This window comes from Grammomys surdaster, unplaced genomic scaffold, assembly GCF_004785775.1.
Source record: "Grammomys surdaster isolate TR1022 unplaced genomic scaffold, NIH_TR_1.0 63, whole genome shotgun sequence".
Lineage (NCBI taxonomy): Eukaryota > Metazoa > Chordata > Mammalia > Rodentia > Muridae > Grammomys > Grammomys surdaster.
In genome coordinates, this window is record NW_021604565.1 from 3,265,423 (window position 1) to 3,286,738 (window position 21,316).

A 21,316-nucleotide genomic window follows, 5' to 3' on the forward strand; every position below is an offset into this window, starting at 1 on the left:
ATGCTATGCTATGCTATGCTATGCTATGCTATGCTATGCTATGCTATGCTATGCTATGCTATGCTACCCTACACTATAGTATGCTACTCTCTTGCACCTAACATTAGTCCACCTCAATATCCCTAGTCTTTTCTAAATTACTGAACCCAACAGAGTCCAGTTCTTTTCCTATAATCTCTGCATATGATGTCCAGTGCCCTAATGACTCAGAATACAAAGAAAAAGTAACAAAATGATTATTTCCAACTGGAAAAGACAGAATAGTTAACACCCAAAAGCCAGTGTTCACTAAAATAATAAGTCTTGTCAAGTAAGATTAAAAATGCATCCACTGACAGATAGAGGTTCCTGTCCTTAATATGTGTGACACAATAACCTTTGTTGACATGTGATTCCATGATTCCCTTGCTAACACATGGTCTATGGTTCCCTTTGTCTATAAACACCAATTTTGTTTAAAAAAAAATGAAGAAGGCCTATAAAAATAACAAGAGAGTTATTATGAGTGGGAAATGCAAAGATAATAAAACAAAATCAAGTAAACATAACGACATTCCAAGAATTAGAAAGATAACAAAGAGGAATAAAACAGGTTAAAGTTCAGTACCTTCTGTAGCAAAAAGGTCTAATGTGCTTCTGTGTCCAATTCTAAATGCTGTCACTTTCTATTTCCACATCAACATCATGACACCCACATACACATATCCTACTTAATTACTGAAAATAAAATTGTACATTTTATAAACTGTTTTAAAAATTATCAAAATATATAAACATGATTTCTGAAATCCATATGAAGTTTACAGAAAAACTTATGAAACCGTACAGAAATCAGTAGGTGTTTTTAGCATGGGGACAACTTAGCAATGTACAGAGTCAAAGATTCCACATTGCTTCTTCTTCACGCACTCTAAATCATAAAAGAGTTTCCCTAAGCCTGTCAAATGATACCTAAAATTCATGAATAGTGGAAACAATCAAGAATTTCTGAAAATTGTGGAAATGAATAGAATGGAGGTTAAATGTCAGAAATTACAGAAAGGGGGAAATTAAGGAACATAACTGAGTTGCAGAACCATTAAGCTAACAAGGAAGGGTGATTAATCAATTGTTTTTCTGACACATGGAAAATAGTCATCTGTGATATGGCAAAAAGTTCATAAACACCAGATGTTTCTACTGTTCAGCATATGACACAAGCAATGCTCTTTATCAGGATACCTGGAAATAGAGTTAATTTTTTAAAGCAGAAAATGTCTCATTACATACATATTAAATAAAATTATTGGCATAATGTTAGCATTTTACTAATATGAATGGAGCTATACAAAATTCTGTACTATGAAATCCCAAAGAGGTTACTAACTGGTAACTACTTTATTCTATTCTTATCGTCTGTAATAGATTGTATAGTTTAGATGTTTCAAAGAGGTAGCATGGGACCACTAAAATGAAAGTATGTATATTATGCATTCCTTTGAAAGTAAATTAAATAAATATAGCTAAAGTTTTAATGACAAAATAGAGAGTACAGCAGGAAAGGTCTCAAATACAAATTTTATAGTAAAAACGATTAACAGTACAAACAAATAATTCAAATCAAGAAGGAAACATTGCCAATAGGTGTTTTTCAGCAATGCTGTATAAAGGGTGTACTGTATGAATAATTCATTTTCAGTATACTGTATTTCCACTATCATTACATTATACTACACATTGTAGTAATTTATTTAATTTTGCATAAACAGATTTGCTTTTAGTTATGTTTAAATCACACAGTTTGATGAGTGATGAATATATGGGAATACTCAGAAAAAAATAATTCCAATTAGAATAATAATCACTTAATAATAATAATCACTTTATAATAATAAACCTCTGACCCTGTGCAGTATGTTGCCTGCTGAACATCCTTAATCATTTACCAATTTATATTTTCTAATTTTTATGTTTATGAATAAATACCCTTGAGAATTTCAGAATAGTACCCAGAGGTTCGTCACAATCTAGAAGATCTAGCAATAGATATGAATAGTGTTCAATATACAACTAAAAGAAGGAGAATTCTAGAGGACTTGGGTTTCAGACTGTAAAAGCTATGTTAAAGGACTGTAATTGAAAAAAATGGAATGGGTTTATATATTTTAAAAATAAAAAAAACAAGACTACAGAAATGTCAAAAGTTAAAAAAAAGATAATGTTTTAGCAATTTATTTTTAATCATGTTTTATTAGTTATTTTTAAAAATGTACCATGTATTTTGATCATATTTCTCCCTTACTCCATCTTGTCTCAGCTCCACCTCCTTCCTCACCCGCCCAATGTTGTATATTTCTCTTCTCATCAAATATAGTCTGGGATGTTCTTATCCTTTTAGATTCATGAAATTGTACTAAAGCTTGACCTACATACACCGGGCCACACACTTAAGGAAAACTGCTTCTCTCCCACCAGCTACCAATTGCCCACAGCTTTGAAACAAGGGATTGAACAATGTGCTAATTAAAGTAATGGAAATGATATATAACTTTATTTTCTATAAAAACTTAATTAACACAAAATTATAAGACTAAAATTATAGTTCACTGGACTAATGCTTGCCTAATGGATGTAAGGTTCTAGATTCTACACACAACTTACATTAATAGCTAATGAAACAATGAGTAATAAAAAAGTTACTTCATTTGTTAATATTTGTAAATCATTAGTATGATATATCATTTTTATGTAGAGAATATTGTGATAGTCATCTCAACATTATATTTAAATCTATGATTTCTTGTCTAGTAAATAATTTCATTGTTTAATAAGTATTATATTCAATAAATACTGTTTTCTATTTTCTAGTTATTGTGTTAGGTAATGGAGTAGGATAGACTTTCTAACATTCCTTAATTAAATGATACCCACATAATCAGTTCTAGAGTTTACTGAGAAATAGTCCTATAAGTTTAAAAATCTATTCTCTTAATAATAATGGGAGGGGACAGAAAGATGATTCAGTGTTTAAGAGCACTTGCTGCGTGTCTAGAGGACCCAGACTTGATTCTTATATCAACATGTTATCTCGCAACCACCTCTAATTCCAGTACCAGGAGATCTACTGCCTTCCCTGGCCTACTAAGACATCAGGGACATGGATAGTAAAAACATACATGCAGAAAAACACATATGCATAAAATAATATGACATATGTTGAATGGTAAGAATGGGATGAATCACTCATAGATATGTACTGCTTAATCACTTTATCCAAGCATTATGGATGGAATACTCAGCATGTAACAGTATGCAAGATTTCATTAGAAGAGCTTAATGCTTGATGGCCCTCTCAGAGAAATAATTTTATTCTTCTGGCTGATTTCCTTATCCATGAACTGAGAATAAAAATGTATCATCGTTGTCAACACTGAATGCAGACAGTGAGAGAAAGCTTGAGTAGGATCAGAACTTGGCATGTGCTTATTCAGTTTAGTTGTTATCATTTTTTAATACTACCAGTTTAGTCTTGTGCAAAATGTAAACAATTAAAATCTTAATCCAAGGATATTCAATTTTTGAGTTTTTTGAAAACTGAAAACACATAACCTTACACTTGAATCATTTTGGTTTATTGTAATTTGCTGACATATGGCTGTATGCCCAATACACAGTTGTGGATTTTCTTGTTTAATTTCCAGTTTTATAAAAAGTATAATATTTGGTAATAGTTAATTAAATCATATTTCCTAGCCAAAGAAACACTTCAGTCAGATACCTGACAAGATTCAGAATGAAGTTCCTTTAGACTCTGTTGAATTAGTTGAATCAGGGTAATTCCCAAAAATTACATCACTAAGAAGTTCAAAATAGACAATAATAGTGATTTGAGAGTGTAAGTCTCAAAAATTTCAACCCTGTCACAAATTTAGAAAAATGTGAAGATCGGGGATAACAAATCATTCACGTGTTGAAGACTATAATACTCATTAGAATTAGACTAATTTATGTGTACGCTGTTCCTACAGTCAGATATTAACTTAAAGATACCAAGATACTGTAAGAAAGGTTAAGCTTTTGACAGTCAACTGGTGCCAAGATGCTAAATATTGTAGCTAACAGCTTGAGTAGTTAAAAAGTCTTGATAACTTTTCCATAATTGCAGGTAGGATTCTGAAAGATGTCTTAGCAATGGTGCTGAAACAGACACACTAATCCTCATAAACGAGTAATGACCACTTTAAAATCACACCAGATTCAGAAAATTGTTCTCTTCAGGCTGCCTACCAGACATAAGTGTTATCTTATGGCTGTAAGTGAGACAAGGCAAGAGTGGATCTCAGAATGCAGAACTTTTCTGAGAACCACAAAAAAAAAAAAACAAAAAACAGGAAACTTAGAGGTTCACTCCTAGGAGAGGAGTTAGGTAGGTTTAAAGCATCTCAGTAGTATTTTTGTGGACTTCTTGTCTGATGATGGTTCATTTATTACTGTATTTTTTGTTTTACTAGTCATATTTTTTGTGTTTTATGGTTGCTGATTTTTTGTTTCTCTGGTGTGTGTGTGTATGTGTTTGTGTGTATGTATTATGGTGGTTTTTTGTTGTTTTTTAATTATCATTTAATTATGGGTTTTTGTTGTTACTTGCCTGTTTGTTTGCTTCCTAAAAAGAGAAATAAAGGGGATGGATATAGGTGGATGATAGGTAGGAAAGTTTTGGGAGAAGTTACAGGAGGCAAAACCACAACCAGAATGTATTGTATAATTTTCTTTTTAATTAAAAATATACAATCATTCCCTAAGCCCAAAATAGTGGGATCTTTAAAAGTTACATCTATACTATTTGTATTTCTTAATGTTTAAATTTCATATGTTTAAATTTCAATTGGGGAAATAGATGTATCTTTTGCAAATAGATGGAAACTTTGAAATTCTCGTTGAAATAGAAAACAGATAATTTAAACTGCCATCACATAAAATGAGAGGAAACACAATTTAGGTGAGTAGGAAGTGGAGTTGGTCTGAGAGACACTAGAAAGGAAGAATGAATATGAGCAAAAATAATATGTATAATTCTCAACCACTAAAATTTTAAACTTTGCAAAAACAGAAGAAAGTCAAGTGACAAAATGAGAAAAATGTGATATATTTATTTAGCTATCTAAAAATAAGAGTCAAATCCATCATGAGATATTATTATTCCTCAATCAGAGAGTACAAGAGAGAAAAATTTACCAGTGTTTTAAATGTTCACAAGATATGGAACAACTTCTATAATTAGAAGTGAAATAATAAACTGAAACAATAACTGAAGAAAGTTTGTTTCTCCAACTGGATTCCAGATACCCTGGGACCCAGAAAATCTTTCTTTTAATTGTAAACCTATATGAGGGCCATACTTTAATATGATGAAATAGAACATTTGAGCAGCATCATGCATATTAGCCAATATGTAAACAACATTTATGTTTACCAAGACTAAGTAGACTTCATTCTATACTTATACCAATAGCAACTCATGAACTTACAGGACTTCTAACAACATAAGTGAATTTTCTTGTTGACAAAGAAAACTAACATGAAATAAAATGTGGAGTGTGGTTCCCATTTAACAATGATTACCATGACAACAGCAACAAAAACAACAACATGTAAGCCCTAGGAGTAAAAAGTAGGACAAGCTTTAATCATGGAGGCAGGAGATAACTCTCGCAACCACATTGCATTTGAGGCAAATTCTAAACTTTTAATTGACACTAGTAAAGTTTTAGTAAAATTTGGAAAATTGTATTAAAATCAACAATGATAATTTTTGTTACTCTGGAATATCTGAATGAACCTGAGCAAAACAAAAAAGCTCTGCTACTATGAATGTATGTAGCACCCCTTAGAATCAAGAGTTTAGTAACTCATCCTTTGAAAATCGGTTTCATCATCCATAACAAGAAGGAACATAGCCACAAAACCCATCCCAAACAGATCTGACACAACCTAGATAATAGGAAAGAGAGGCTCCAGTCAGAAACAGCACAGATAGCACAAAGTGGATCCAGATGGCTAAAGACAAGCACAAGAACATAAAGATCAGCAACCCAAGGTACTTGCCATCATCAGAACCTAGTTCTCCCAAGTTAGAAAGTACTGAACTCCCCATATCACCAGGAAAGCAAGAACCAGATCTAAAATCACTTCTAATGATGATAATAGAGGACTTTAAGGACATAAATAACACTGTCAAAGAATACAGGTAAACAGGTAGAAGCCCTTAAAGAAACACAAAAATCCCTTAAAGAATTACAACAAAACACAAACAAACAGGTGAAGGAATTGAACAAAACCATCCAGGACATAAAAATGGAAGTAGAAACAATTAAGAAATCTCAAAGGGATACTACCCTGGAGATAGAAAACCTAAGAAAGGTATCAGGATTCATAGACACAAGCATAACCAACAGAATACAAGAGATAGAAGAAAGAATCTCAGGTGCAGAAGATATCATAGAAAATATTGACACAACTGTCAAAGAAAACACAAAATGCAAAAAGTTCTTAACACAAAACATCCAGGAAATCCAGGAAACAATGAGAAGACCAAACCTAAAGATAATAGGTATAGAAGAGAGTGAAGATTCCCAATTTAAAAGGCCAATAAATATCTTCAACAAAATTATAGAAGAAAACTTCCCTAACCTAAGGAATGAGATACCCATAATCATACAAGAAGCCTACAGAACGCCAAATAGACTAGATCAAAAAACAAATACCTCCTGTCACATAATAATCAAAACACAAAATGTACAAAACAAAGAAAGAATTTTAAAAGCAGTAAGGGAAAAAGGCCAAGTAACATATAAAGGCAAACCTATCAGAATTACACCTGACTTCTTACCAGATACTATAAAAGCCAGAAGATCCTGAATAGATGTCATACAGACCCTAAGAGAACATAAATGCCAGCCCAAGCTACTTTACCCAGCAAAACTCTCAATTTCCATAGATGGAGAAACAAAGATATTCCACGACAAAACCAAATTTACACAGTATCTCTCCACAAACAGTACTATGAAGGATAATAGCAGGAAAGCTCCAATACAAGGAGGGCAATCATACCCTAGAAAGAGCAAGAAAATAATCCCCTTCCAAAAATCTTAAAAGAAGATAACCACACAAACAATGCCTCCACTATTAGCAAAAATGACAGGAAGCAACAACATCCTCTCCTTAATATCTCTCAACATCAATGGACTCAGTTCCCCAATAAAAAGGCATAGGCTAACAGTCTGGATATGCAAACAGGACCCAGCTTTTTGCTGCTTACAGGAAACCCACCTCAGTGACAAAGACAGACACTACCTTAGAGTAAAAGGGTGGAAAACAATTTTTCATGCAAAGGGCCCTAAGAAACAAGCTGGAGTAGTCATTCTAATATCGAATACAATCAACTTTCAACTTAATGCTATCAAAAAGGATAAGGAAGGGCATTTCATACTTGTCAAAGGAAAAGTCAACCAACATGAACTCTCAATTCTGAATATCTATGCACCAAATACAAGAGCGTCGACTTACATAAAAGAAACCTTACTAAAGCTGAAAGCACACATTGCACCTCACACAATAATAGTGGGAGACTTCAGCACCCCACTCTCAGCAATGGATAGATCATGGAAACAAAAACTAAGCAGAGATACAGTGAAACTAACAGAAGTTATGAACCAAATGGAGTTAACAGATATCTATAGAACATTTCACCCTAAAGCAAAAGAATATACCTTTTTCTCAGCACCTCACGGTACCTTCTCCAAAATAGACCATATAACTAGGCAAAAGACAGGCCTCAACAGATACAAAAAAATTGAAATAATCCCCTGCATCCTATCAGATCACCATGGTCTAAAGCTGGTCTTCAATAATGATAAAGACAATGGAAAGCCCACACTGACATGGAAACTGAACAACACCCTATTCATTGATAATCTAGTCAGGGAAGAAATAAAGAAAGAAATTAAAAAACATTTTAGAATTTAATGAAAATGATGACAAATCATACCAAAACCTATGGGATACAATGAAAGCAGTGCTAAGAGGAAAATTCATAGCTCTAAGTGCCTACAAAAAGAAACAGGAGGGAGCATACACTAACAGCTTGACAACGCACCTGAAATCCCTAGAACAAAAAGAAGCTAATACACCCAAGAGGAGTAGACAGCAGGAAATAATCAAACCCAGTGCTGAAATCAACCAAACAGAAACAAAAAGAACTATACAAAGAATCAATAAAACCAGGAGCTGGTTCTTTGAGAAAATCAACAAGATAGATAAACCCTTAGCCAGACTAATCAGAGGGCAGAGAGACAGTATCCAAATTAATAAAATCAGAACTTAAAAGGGTGCCATAACAGCAGAAACTGAGGAAATTAAAAAAAAAATCATCAGATCCTATTACAAAAGCCTATACTCAACAAAATTGGAAAATCTGAATGAAATGGAAAATTTTCTAGACAAATACCGTTTACCAATGTTAAATCAGGATCAGATAAACCATCTAAACAGTCCCATAACCCCAAAAGAAATAGAAGCAGTCATTAAAAGTCTCCCCACAAAAAAAGATCTGGGACAAGATGGTTTTAGTGCAGAATTCTAACAGACCTTCAAGGAAGACCTAATACCAGTTCTCTTCAAACTATTCCACAAAATAGAAACAGAAGGAACACTACCCAATTCATTCTATGAAGCCACAATTACGCTCATACCTAAACCAAAAAAAGACCCAACAAAGAAAGAGAACTTCAGACCAATCTCCCTTATGAACATTGATGCAAAAATACTCAATAAAATTCTAGCAAACCGAATCAATACACTTATCCATCACAATCAAGTAGGCTTTATCCCAGGAATGCAGGGTTGGTACAATATTCGGAAATCCATCAATGTAATCCACCATATAAACAAACTCAAAGAAAAAAACACATGATCATCTCACTAGATGATGAGAAAGCATTTGAAAAAATTCAACATCCCTTCATGATAAAAGTCTTGGAAAGATCAGGAATTCAAGGCCCATACCTAAACATAGTAAAAGCAATATACAGCAAACCAGTAGCCAACATCAAACTAAATAGAGAGAAACTTGAAGCAATCCCACTAAAATCAGGGACTAGGCAAGGCTCCCCACTCTCCCCCTACCTATTCAATATAGTACTAGAAGTCCTAGCCAGAGCAATTATTCAACACAAAGAGGTCAAAGGGTACAAATTGGAAAAAGACATCGGGACGGGTATGGCCCTCATGCCTTACTGGACAACGACAGGGGGACTGAAGCCATTACAAGGTCCCTTTCAATTACTGGAGGTCAGGCTTCTATCCCTGCCTTCACAAGTTTAGAATGGCCACAGCCCTTCTATACTTAGAGAAGGGGGGAGATGTCAGGGGCTGCTCTGCTTATATACTGAAGACCTAAAATCAGCCATAAGCCTAAAATCAGCAATACGCCTGTCATACATGTATACTAACACCAATCTTGGGTCTCTGTGAAAAAAAACATTGAAACAGAGGGCTGTAAGCTATTGTAAACAGGCAGCTTTTGTGAAAATTTACCAGCCTGAGTAGTTATAGACCTTGTAAATAGGTAGCCTTGGCAGATAATACCAACTTAGATAAGGACAAGTGAATCATAGACAGAGTCATAGTGACCTGTCCCCTGAATCTTCACCCAGTGGATACCCTGTTCTGAAAGATATCTGTACTCCCCCTGAACACCTATGCTCCAGAGTCATCCCCTTCCCCACGTCCTGCCTTTTTGTGTTTATAACCCCTGTGTGAATGAATTATGATTTGAGAAAAAATAATTTAAAAAAATAAATAACATATATCTACTCCATAAATTGGCTGCAAAAATTCACTATGATAACACACAAGACGCACAGATCTAGTTCTCTACAATAGTTATTTATAATAGCAAAATAAATTTCTTGCATTTTTCTAAGATGTATATATTTCACTTCTTTAATTGTTTCCATTTTTAAAATGTGAAAAAGTTGAAGTTCCCTCAATAGGCTCATTTATGCTTACAAAATAATTTGAAACATATAACTTCATTTTTGTGAGTACATATACTGTCCTATGTATACACACATAGGTTGAGAAAGACCTGTTTTTACAGTATATAACAGACTATGCTAAGAACTGCTGAGCAAAAGGGTTATATAGTTTATTTCTGTCAAATTTATTGATCCTAAAGCCATTTTTCCTGAACTGAAATGGTCAGGATTGTCAGGAGTTGCTTTATTTATGTGATAATGAATGATATACCACAGATATTAACTCAAATGTCTAATGTAAATAGTCCCAAAATAGTCGCAGGACTCTTCTCCCCTTGTGTTGACGTCTAATAAAATGGACTTAGCCTCTAAAAAGACTGATTGTTGAACTCTGATCTGCCTCTCAGACAGAATATACAATATGACTGCAGGAAAAGAGACTGTTCTTTCAACTCATAATGTTCTTTTAACATATATTTATTCTTCTGCACATGTATGATTATTAAATATTTAAAACAGAATAGCATATAGAATGATAGAAATCATCTGGGTAGACTCTGTCTAACTTTAGGACTGCAACATTCTCAGAACAGCTGATGGAGCTCTTTTGCTTAGGGAGGCTCTAATCTGCAGGGATAATTCGAAAGCACCTTCATAAATTTGCATGACATATTCTTACATGACTAAAAATGTGTCTTCTCAATTGCACATACTAGAATAAAGGTGAAAAACTTTACAATTTTAATTTATGTGGCATTTATTAAGTTGTGAAAGTATAGTACGCCTTTCTATATTTCTGAAATATATGCAGATTATGTCATATTTAAGTGCATCTTTAGTCACATGCCATCTCTGACTACTGGCTTTGTAGGTAATTTTTAATAGCCTAGAGTGATGTTTAGCCAATTGAACCCTTTGCCATTTAGCTACTCATGTGGTTTATATGGCTTTATTTTCTTATAATTTAACATCTGGTTCTGGAAATGCAAGGTATATCTCATTTTTCTGACATATTCAGAATTTTGATACACTAAAATTATTTTAAAACATATCTGAAGACATTTGAAAATGTGAAACTTTAATCTTTGGTGTTTCAAGTTCAGTGCATCTCTATCTATTGGATCAATTTGGGCTCCTCATGCAATCAGACAATTGGACAGAAAAGGCAAGCTCAAAGGGGGACGAAATACAGACCAGAGTATAGCTTAATCTAATTATTTTCTCAACTATGTGCCCTAGAATGTTTCCCTGTTTGTATAAACAAGATCTTCCAAGGTTTCTTGGTTTCTTACAATGATTACCATTGTTATTACTTTTTGTATTTATTCCAGGGTTGACTTTTGGGTGTGGAGGAAACACACCAGAAATCCAAACTAAATTATGAAGTCATCATTAATGAAAGCACTTCAAATCCTTCAACTATTAAATTACTTTTGAATTTGTTGAATAAGGCAAATTTTATAAAACTAAGCTTTGATAACTGGATGCACTTCATAATTTGATTTGTATGTATATTCTCTTCCACAAATAGGTCTAGATACTTCTACAAGTAGTTTCAGATACTTAGAAAAATGGTAAAGGATGTTGATTTTACACTACCAAACTTTAAAAATGCATTCTTAATTATCAGTAATACAAGGCTAGGTGCTCTATTTTCTCATTCATGAATAGAAAATAATAAGGATATGTAGAATACTTTTCTTGAGTGAATTATAATATCATGATGTTAAAATTAAACCTAAAACAAAATTGGATCAATTAAAAAGCTCAAATTTTACTTTTTATTCATATTATATTTCAATGTGATGTTAATAGTTTGCACCAAAGTTGCGTCTTATTATCTAAATTTTCTTTAACCCCCCAAAAATATTTTTAACTGAATTTATATATTTATAGCTACACATATTTAATGCTTGTACAAAAATCTCTGATATATTTAGATACATTGTCTTATTAGATATTAGAGAGATGATTTAATCAATGGGTGTCTTCCATGAACTCAAAAGGGCTTTAAGTTCATATCTCCAGTTCCATATGCAATACAAAGCATGTTGCTGCATACTTGTAACTGCAATACTGGGTAAAAAGAGAAGGCAGATCCTTAAAATTTATTGACCAACTTTACTCTGTAAGAATACTTTAGTTCCTGATTTTATGAAAATTCCTGTCTCAAAAATTATACTGAATAAGCAACTGAGGACTTCCAACATCAACCTCTGACCTCCATTCTTGCATCACACCCTCACACACCTGGACATATATGTACACATGTTTGCACTCATATGCATATATATATATATATATATGTGTATATATATATATCACCAAATACACACAAATTATGTTTACACTTCACGTATCCTTTAAAATATTTGCATACTTTTCTCAATATTTGGAGTTCGGGATTTTCTTGATATTTAAAACCTTATAACTATCTCTTTAACTTTTATAAAGACATGTAATTTTCAAACACAATTATTTACCCATTTGAAATACAAAATGGCTTCACTGATTGTATACAGAACATTGTAAGGAACATTGCTCTACAATAAAGTAATGTGAGATACAAACTCTCAAATAAATGGAGGAAGATCAAATGTGAATTACTAAATGAAAGAAAAGACTGAAAAATCACCATATGGTGTGAACAAATGTTTAGCTGTGTTAAAAGGATACTACATTAGATGTGGTAAAAAGCATACTGGTTGTCAAAAGCAAGAGGGAATCATGAGCTGAAAGAACATAGGTTTTATGTTTCTTTGATTTTGTTTTGTTTATTTGCTTTGAAAATTCAACAACTCATTATGTACAGCAATGCAAAAGTAAGCCAACATCCATCTGTCCAGTACCACTAATGTACAACCTCATAAGGAAATGTTCAACCTCCTAAGAAACCCTAATGTATAACAGTTTCTGTGGTGTTGCTATGGCAACAGTGCTGGTGACGATTGTGAAATGTAGATTACCTATGTACAAAGCAGAGGTTATAGTTTCATTGCTGTGAAGAGATACCATGACCAAGTAAACTCTTATAAGGGGCAGCATTTAGTTGAGGCTAGCTTACAGTTTCAGAGGTTCAGTCTATTAACATCATGGCAGAAAGCATGGCAGTGTCCAGGTAGACACTGCACCATAGAAGGATCTGAGAGTTCTTCATGTTGCTCCAACTGCAGCCAAGAGAGACTGGTGCTTTTCTCTACTTGGAACTTGTTCTGAACCTGGTTTGTCTTGAATTTGGTGATCTACTCACCCTTGTCTCCTGGGATTAAGGCATGTACCACTGTGGGGCGGTGGGCTGTGAGAGACAGCTGGATACTTGGTCGAGGGCAGGCCTTGAACTCCGGATACCCTAAAGGAGTGGTAGGTGTTTGGCCTTGCTCCTGGGACCTGGTTCCTTCCACTCAGGACAGCTCTCTAGAGTGGCTCCCAAAGAGAGGTTTGTGTCATGTAGCACAGGAAGAGGGTGTGACTACAGGCCACAGAGCCTCAAGAGATCTTCATATTCATGAATTACCCAAAGTCTACAGGGCATAGCCAATTAAACATTCCTTCCCAGTCTCTCCTCCTATCTTCAAAAGTTATTTAACCTCAGGCCCACCCTGAGGACATGGGTATAGCTTCATCCACTTTCTGCCATGATAATGAACCTTTTTAAAACCATTGACATCCTCTTGTCTTTGGGGCCCGCCATGGAGAACCGTAGAGGGGGCCTTCAACCAATGAGCCACCACCTAATCTCCCACCGGAGGACTTCTCTACTTTCCAGCCATGGAGGCTTGTCAACTCAAGCAAGCTAGCCAAGCCAGCCATGACCCAGCCAAGTGAGTTGCCCTGGCCAAGAGTCTCATCTACTGCCAGAACTTTTTCCCCACATCCCTTTCGGCTTTGGGCATCTCAGTCCTTATGCAGTCTCCCAGTGGCACCTGGGTGCCCAAGAGCTGAGACCAGCCAATATCCAGCCAGCCACCTCAGTCCAGAGACCCCCCAAATCCAACAGCTCTGCCCCCACGGGACCTCAAACTGAGATCTCCCCATGCCTGGAGCAGAATTCAGTGGCTTCCCCTAGCCCAGTATTCACCAGGCACTGCATGGAGTGAACTCAGTCAAATTCCCATGCTTCTGCCTTCCTGAGCCATGGCACCAGCCGCCTGGGGCAGCAGACGCACAACTCAGCCTAGCAGAACACATGTCCATGTGCGAGCTACAGCCTCACATACCACCATGCCTGGAATTAAAGTTTTCATGGCCACAACTCTTCAAAATAAGAATTGAAAGTCTGTGTCCTTCATTTCTGGATTATAGTTAATTCCAGATTAAGAGTATAAATGAAAATAATAACCAAGTAATAATAATGCCTAACATGATGTAACTACTTGTTCAATGGCAAATGCATAAACAATAAGCTTAGTTGGGTGGGATTTTGTCCCAAAGTCACCACTCCCTTAGGCTTTTTATCTCCTCAAAGACAGGAGTTAGCTCCATTTCACTTCCTGGTACCCTTGTATAACTTGCAGCAGACATTTTGTACTTTTTTTTTCTAAGCTTGCGAAGTTTGATCAACATGGTCATGATAATTAATCAGAGGACAAAGACCATGCTGGGCTTTTCTGAGACTTCCTTTGTCAATGGAATTAATCTGATTCTCTTCACTTTAGCCTTACTTAGCCTCATACAGACTCTTCAGACAAAGGGCAAAAGGCAGCCACATTTGTCGCCAAATTTGTCGCCAAAATATCACAAAAACACTCTCTATTCCACATACTAACATTCTTCTCTTCTGAAATCTTGATCCAGGCCCTAAAAGTTCAAATCAATTTCAGCACCAATGTATTCTATATTCCTACTAGGTTGGTCCATTAAGCCCCACTTAAAGCATTCTACTGCTTTAAGTCCAAAAATCCACATTTGAGTCCAAAAATCCACATTCCTCTAAACAAAATCATGGTCAGGCCTATCACAGCAATACTGAAGGCCCTGATATCAATTTCTGTCTTAGGTATGCCTTCATTGCTGTGAAAAGACGCCAAGATAAAGGTAACTACTATAAAAGACAACATTCAGTTGGAGTTAGGCTTTCAGGTTCAAAGGTTCAGTCCATTGATACCATGGCAGAAAGCATGGCAGCGTCCAGGCAAATACTGTGCTTTAGGAAGATCTGAAAATTCTATATCTTGATCTGACTGCAGCCAGGAGAGACTGACTCTTGACAGACATGAGACTTCAAAGCCCAGCTCTACAGTGACACACTTCCTCCAACAAAGCTACACCTCCTAACAGTACCATTCCCTATAAGCCAAGCATATGCAAATCACCACAATTGTCTTTTTGCTCAAGTTCACTGTTTAAAGAAAAGAAGTCACTTTGTCATGGCTCACTGAGGTAAATGTTTTTGTTTAGCTTCTTCTGTGAGTTCTATGTTAAACTAAGTTTATTTTAGTAGCTTAAAAATTAACTTTATACTTTGACTCAAGATTCAGACTAGAATTTTTAAAAAATCACATGTCACAAAAATCTAAATTAATGGATTTAACCAAAATCACCAGTGCTCCCTAGACCAATGCTGATCACTCAAGGGATTAAATAGTTAATGATCATTAATTATGATAGATATAATTTTAGTCCCTAATTTTAGTCTGAATACTGAGACAGTTATTCTAATGGATACTGGTTTCTATTAGGCTTTATAGACACCCTATTGTTTATACATAGCAATTATTTATGCCAATATTATTTACTTTACAACTGTATGTACTACTCTTCACAACTAAAAACAATACACCTAAGAAAAATCATTGTACTCTACACAGTCTTCCAAAAGCTCTGATGACAAGTCCCTGAAGGACTCTTGAATGAGCATGTTATTATTTGTCAATGTGTATTTTTAGTTAATTCATGGAGTTTATGCCTAGGTAATCTTGCTGTTTCTACTTGCAAAACTTCTTGTAAGGAAGCAGATGAACTAAATATAGCATTTATGTATTTAATAAACTGCACCATTCTTCATAGATTACCAATATTCTGATCCCTGAAGTTACTCACTAACTGTAACCACTAATCCAAGTATAGTAAAGACAAATATATTCTCACAAAGTCACAGGCTTGTAGGCCTGTGTACCAGGGGCTATCCATGAAGATCTCTGGGCCAGCCAGATGGCAGGGTTCAAGTGAAGGGGAACGGACAAGACCAGGGAAGAGGAATTGCCTCCACCATGGCTGCTGCTGCTGCTGCTGCTGCTGCTTCTCTAAGACACAGCACTGACTGCACTGAGCTCAACAGGGCTGAGATGGCTTAAGACTGGCTAGCTAGAGTGCCTGGAAACTTTTGGTAGCAAAAGTTTTGAGAAAGCAGTTTTCTTCCCTGTCACTGCTACAGCTCTTATGACAGACATTCTCAGAGGATAGAGTAATTCTCACATCTTTTTTCCTTCTGGTTAGAATCTTATATACAGTTTTAGAGTGAGTTGAGGTTTGACAGTAGGTGCTTCCTATTGGCTTTATCTGAGATGTTATGGATGCCTCATCTACATGTGAAAGGGATTTGGGGTCATTGCCCCTACATGACTGATGGCCACAAACCTCTCTATGGGGGTGCTGTGGCTATGTGACAGGCCTGGTGCCGGGAGCAGGGAGAACTCCTACCATTCCTCAGGGTCTCCTGGAATTCAAGACTTAGCTAGACTTTACCAGGCTTCCTCTCATGGTCCCACCCCACAGTCACTTACTGTCTTATGTAGTTGCTAATGGGATCTGTGGCAATGTGGGCTAGCTAGTAAGAAACATTAAACTTCAATCAATAACACACTATTTGATATAGCAACATCTGTCATTGAATAAAGATACTATTAAACATAGCACCTTGTGCTTAGTAATTCTAGGTAGATTTTTTTTATCTATATGAAAACTATCTTGAACGTAAGACAACTAATGCTCAGCTAAATAGTAATTTTCTCAAAATCTTTTCACCTATACAGTGGAAAAGCTGGGACTTAAGTGCTGCCTGTTTCCTAATGTCATTCACATATGCACACTAAATACTACCAAATGGGAATATCACTCACTTAATATTATATTCCCTTCAAAAATTTGAATTTAATCAAATTTGAACTAAAGTGATTTATTACTGTGAATTTCTATATAGCCATCTGCACCCTAACTTAGCAAAAAATAAAAAATAAAAATAAAAACACCAAACCCTGAAATCTAACAGAGTATATATTTTCACAATAAATAGATAAAACTCATCACAGTAACAAAATTTTATCCAGTCAAAAATGGTAGCTATTCAGACCAACCCATATGTGAAAGTCTCAGGCAAGAGCCAAGCAAGCTGTTTCTGTGTGCAACACTGTACATCTTCCTACAAATATTATTTGGTCTCATTGATAAGTGAAACTCTACATTTTTCTGGAATTGTTGCTTTTGAGGATCCTTGGTTCTTTGTTCAAATGGTCTGTACCAAGTTTCATTGTTCCAGAGTAAGTATCCTATAATTAGAACAAGAAGGTGCTAGATAGATGGCCTTAGCAGTTCAGGGCACTTGCTGTTCTCACTGAGGCTCAAGTTTTGTTCTTTAGCTTCCACATAGCTGTCCACAACCTTCTGTATCCTCAGTTCAAGAAAATTTGACTAATTTTCACATTCCAAATATTCATGCGGTTCATGTAAATGTATACAAACAAATCATTCATATACATAAAATAAAAATGAATAAAGACTAAAAAACAAGCAGAACAATAAAACATAACTACTGAAAATACACATGAATATTGTCCTTGTGTTGATATTGCTTCTGATCATGATCAATTGTTCAATAGTTACATTTACATACAAAACTGAATGATTAGGGTCATTTCTACATAAAATAAATATAATAATCACCCTGGTACATTATAGTAGTTTCGCTGCATAAACCCAAAGTCTTTGAACACATGGATAATGTGAATAATTATTTTAAGAAGCAGTTGCTAATCCACTGTTAACTTTTATACTTGATAGCCATAATACATGCTGTCTATATGTTTAGAAGTCATTTCTTTATTATGCATCTGTATCTTTGAATGAATATTACTGGAAATGTTTAATGGAATTTTAAAATAACATAATTTATAATATTTGATAATAAAGAAAATGAGTCACAAGTTGTCTTGAACTATTTATAGTTTAGCTTGTAAATGGGTCTTTTTATTTACTTGAAGATTTTCCAAAGGTAACTTTTGCTAGATTCATGAGGTTTACAAACATGAAAATTTTGTGCTGAAATACTACTTCCTCTTGTAAAAAACAGAGAATAAAGTAGGTTGTAAATTGGAATGAACCCTAACATTAAAATGATTTTATACTGTCTGTATATTTACTGTTTCCAACAAGGCTTAGTTTGGCTTTGAAAATATATTTGTCTCTTCAAATCATCAATATTTGCTTGTGATTCTAATTTTTTAATTTTGCTTGCTAAATGTTATCTGTGGGTTCTGATTTCTAGCCCTTTGGAATAAAGGGATAAAGTTGAAAGTTTGATAAACACATATTAAATGTCACATACTCTGTCTGACTCCATTACTCACCAAAATGCACATGTGCATTTCAACAGAATTAAAATCTATAAATCTGCCAGTGGTGCACAGTAAAGCTGTTTGATTTGCTCATCTGAAGGAGCAAAGAAGAGCTTGATCAAAAGACTCCGCAGCAGGCTGGTCCTCCCCCTCCTTTGACCAATCCCCTTTGATTTTTCCAGATCCATTTCTGCAGCTAGGCCACAAATTGTTCGTTGGATTGATTCATTTCACCTGGGCTTGCTCAGCTCTGACGCACAGGTGGCTTTGCTTTGATTCCTCCTATATTTTTGGCTCTGAGGTTAGTTCTGTTCTTTTCCTATCACCCCTTGTAATCTCCCCTGCTGCTTCCTTTTCAACTGAAGTCAGACTTAAAGTAGGATAAGGCATTCTTCCTTCAGTGTTTTTATCATTCTAACAATACATCTATCTGTAATGGGAGCCCACCTGTGATTTAACCACCAGAACTGAAACTTAACTGTCCATGAAATTTATTGTATATTGTTTGATTCATTTACACCATGCTATGCAGACCATCAGCTAAATTGTAAATTTGCCTTCGTATTGTTTCGAGAATGAATCATCAATTATACTTCATATGCAAATATAATGCTGGCTGCCTCTCAGATTTCCCTTTCTCTTTTTTTATTGCTTCATAAGATTTAGAGTTTAGAGTGTTCTAAAATTCGCTTCACCACCAAAGTGGCAATGATTTATTCTTAACATAGGAAGGATTTTTAGATTTTTCCTGGACTGATTCTAGTAGGTTAATTATATTAGAAACCTTTTTGATTGAAAAGTTTTCTGCCATATGCCATGCTAATTATAAGTTTATCAAGCAACATGAAATCATCTGCTAGTCGGAAACTCAGGTGTGCCTTATTTTATAGTTGAAGCCTTTTAAGCAGCTTCTTACATTGTTACTTGAAGAGTCACGTTCCACCCTTCATGTACGTTCAATACTTGCTAATTGGCATCTAGTGCTCTGCCTCTCTGTCCTAGTGCTCACTGGAGCATGCCTATTTTATTAAGGAAATAGAAACAGGCTTAAAGATAGCCTGTAGTGTGCAGAGAAATATTGGGATCTTATTTTTAATCACTACAGTATTACTATTTGAATTTAAGGGGCATAGGCATCAATAATTCTTATGTATCCTTATTTGCTTTTGTGTAGTCCCTAGATATCAGTGGGGTCGGTCTCCTTCTAGAACCCACCAAAGAAAGCAAGATATAAACATGATAAGGTTCCTCACATAAAATTACATTGTACTTTCATGCCCTAACTATTTCCTCCCTTATGTTACCTCAACATTACCTCTAAATAATCATCACACTTGGCTCTTGAAACAATGACATGAGGAAAACAACTTGTACATGTTCAATAGATGCAATTGCTGACAATTTATTTATTCTCTTTCATGTAACCTGATGTATAAAATCTAAATATAGCAGGCTGGGTGCATATTACAAATATATATATGCTAAATAGAGTTCAGTTATGGAATGTACACCTAGGTAGGTCCTGTTGTATGCACAGATTTTTGATGGACATGTTTCATAAATGAGTGTTTCGGTGTGTATTACTTAACTTCCTCATTACTGTGAAGATGCATGGCATGAATAACTTAAGTGGGATGTTTCTTTAGTTGAAAGCTTTGGTGATTCCAGTCTGTAGTTCAGTTTCATTGTTTCCGACCCAGGAAAGGCAAACCATACTGGCAGCAGAAGAGTGGAGAAAGAATTTCCTTCATAGCAGATAAGGAGCAGAGAGCAAGAATATGATAGACGATAATAGTCTCTTCAAACTCATGTCCCAAGTCACCTGTTTCCTCAACCTTCAGTACCAACTTCTGAAGTTTAAATTACCTCTAAAAGTAGTCTTAGTATCTGAGGGTCATACACACATTCAAAACAAGTGAATGTTGTCATCCTGATGTATGCAAGCCATAACATTCTGTGTAGGTGATAAAATCAATGATAAATACATACTTACCAGCTATCAGGACAACTCAAGGACAGGAGTCCATTTACTATAAATCCTCATGTTGGAATGGAGAGGATCTGAACATGTGCCTATGGGCCTTGACTCAGTTTACCATTTCTCAAACTGCTGCTGCTCATTCGCCACAGCAGGTGTGCAGTATGTGCCTGATTGCATAAGAAAGGTGTTGATTAGTTTGTCATATGGCTCCAGTTTAAATGGTGTTCTCCTTGGTTTATTATGTGCTTCCTATAATTACTCTTTCTTACCCATTACAACTGCTCCATGTGGGTTTGAGTAACTATAAATATATTATCAAATATTTGAGTTCAAGAACATTGAAGATGGTTGATTGTATGTTGTAAGTTCTGAGCTCACTGACCTCTTCTAATTAATACTGTGTTCAGTTTGTCCACTCTTGCAGCTGTCACTCCAAGTGTCTGAATGACTGAGGTTTACAAAGGTTGAGCAGTATGTGAAGTGATAAGGTCATGCAGCTATTGATACAATCCCATTCTAAGTCTCTGTTAAGAGACTCTGTGCTCTTCCTCATTAAAAAATATTCCCAGAGTCCTCTGATATTATTCCTTTTAATGTTTTTAATGTCTTCAGAAGCCAAGGCATTTGCTTTCACTGTAAATAGTAAAGTTTTAAACCACAAACTGATAGGGTGTTTTTGTTTGTTTTTTTGTTTTGTATTGGAGAATATGTATATATCCCAAACTATCTATCTATCTATCTATCTATCTATCTATCTATCTATCTATCTA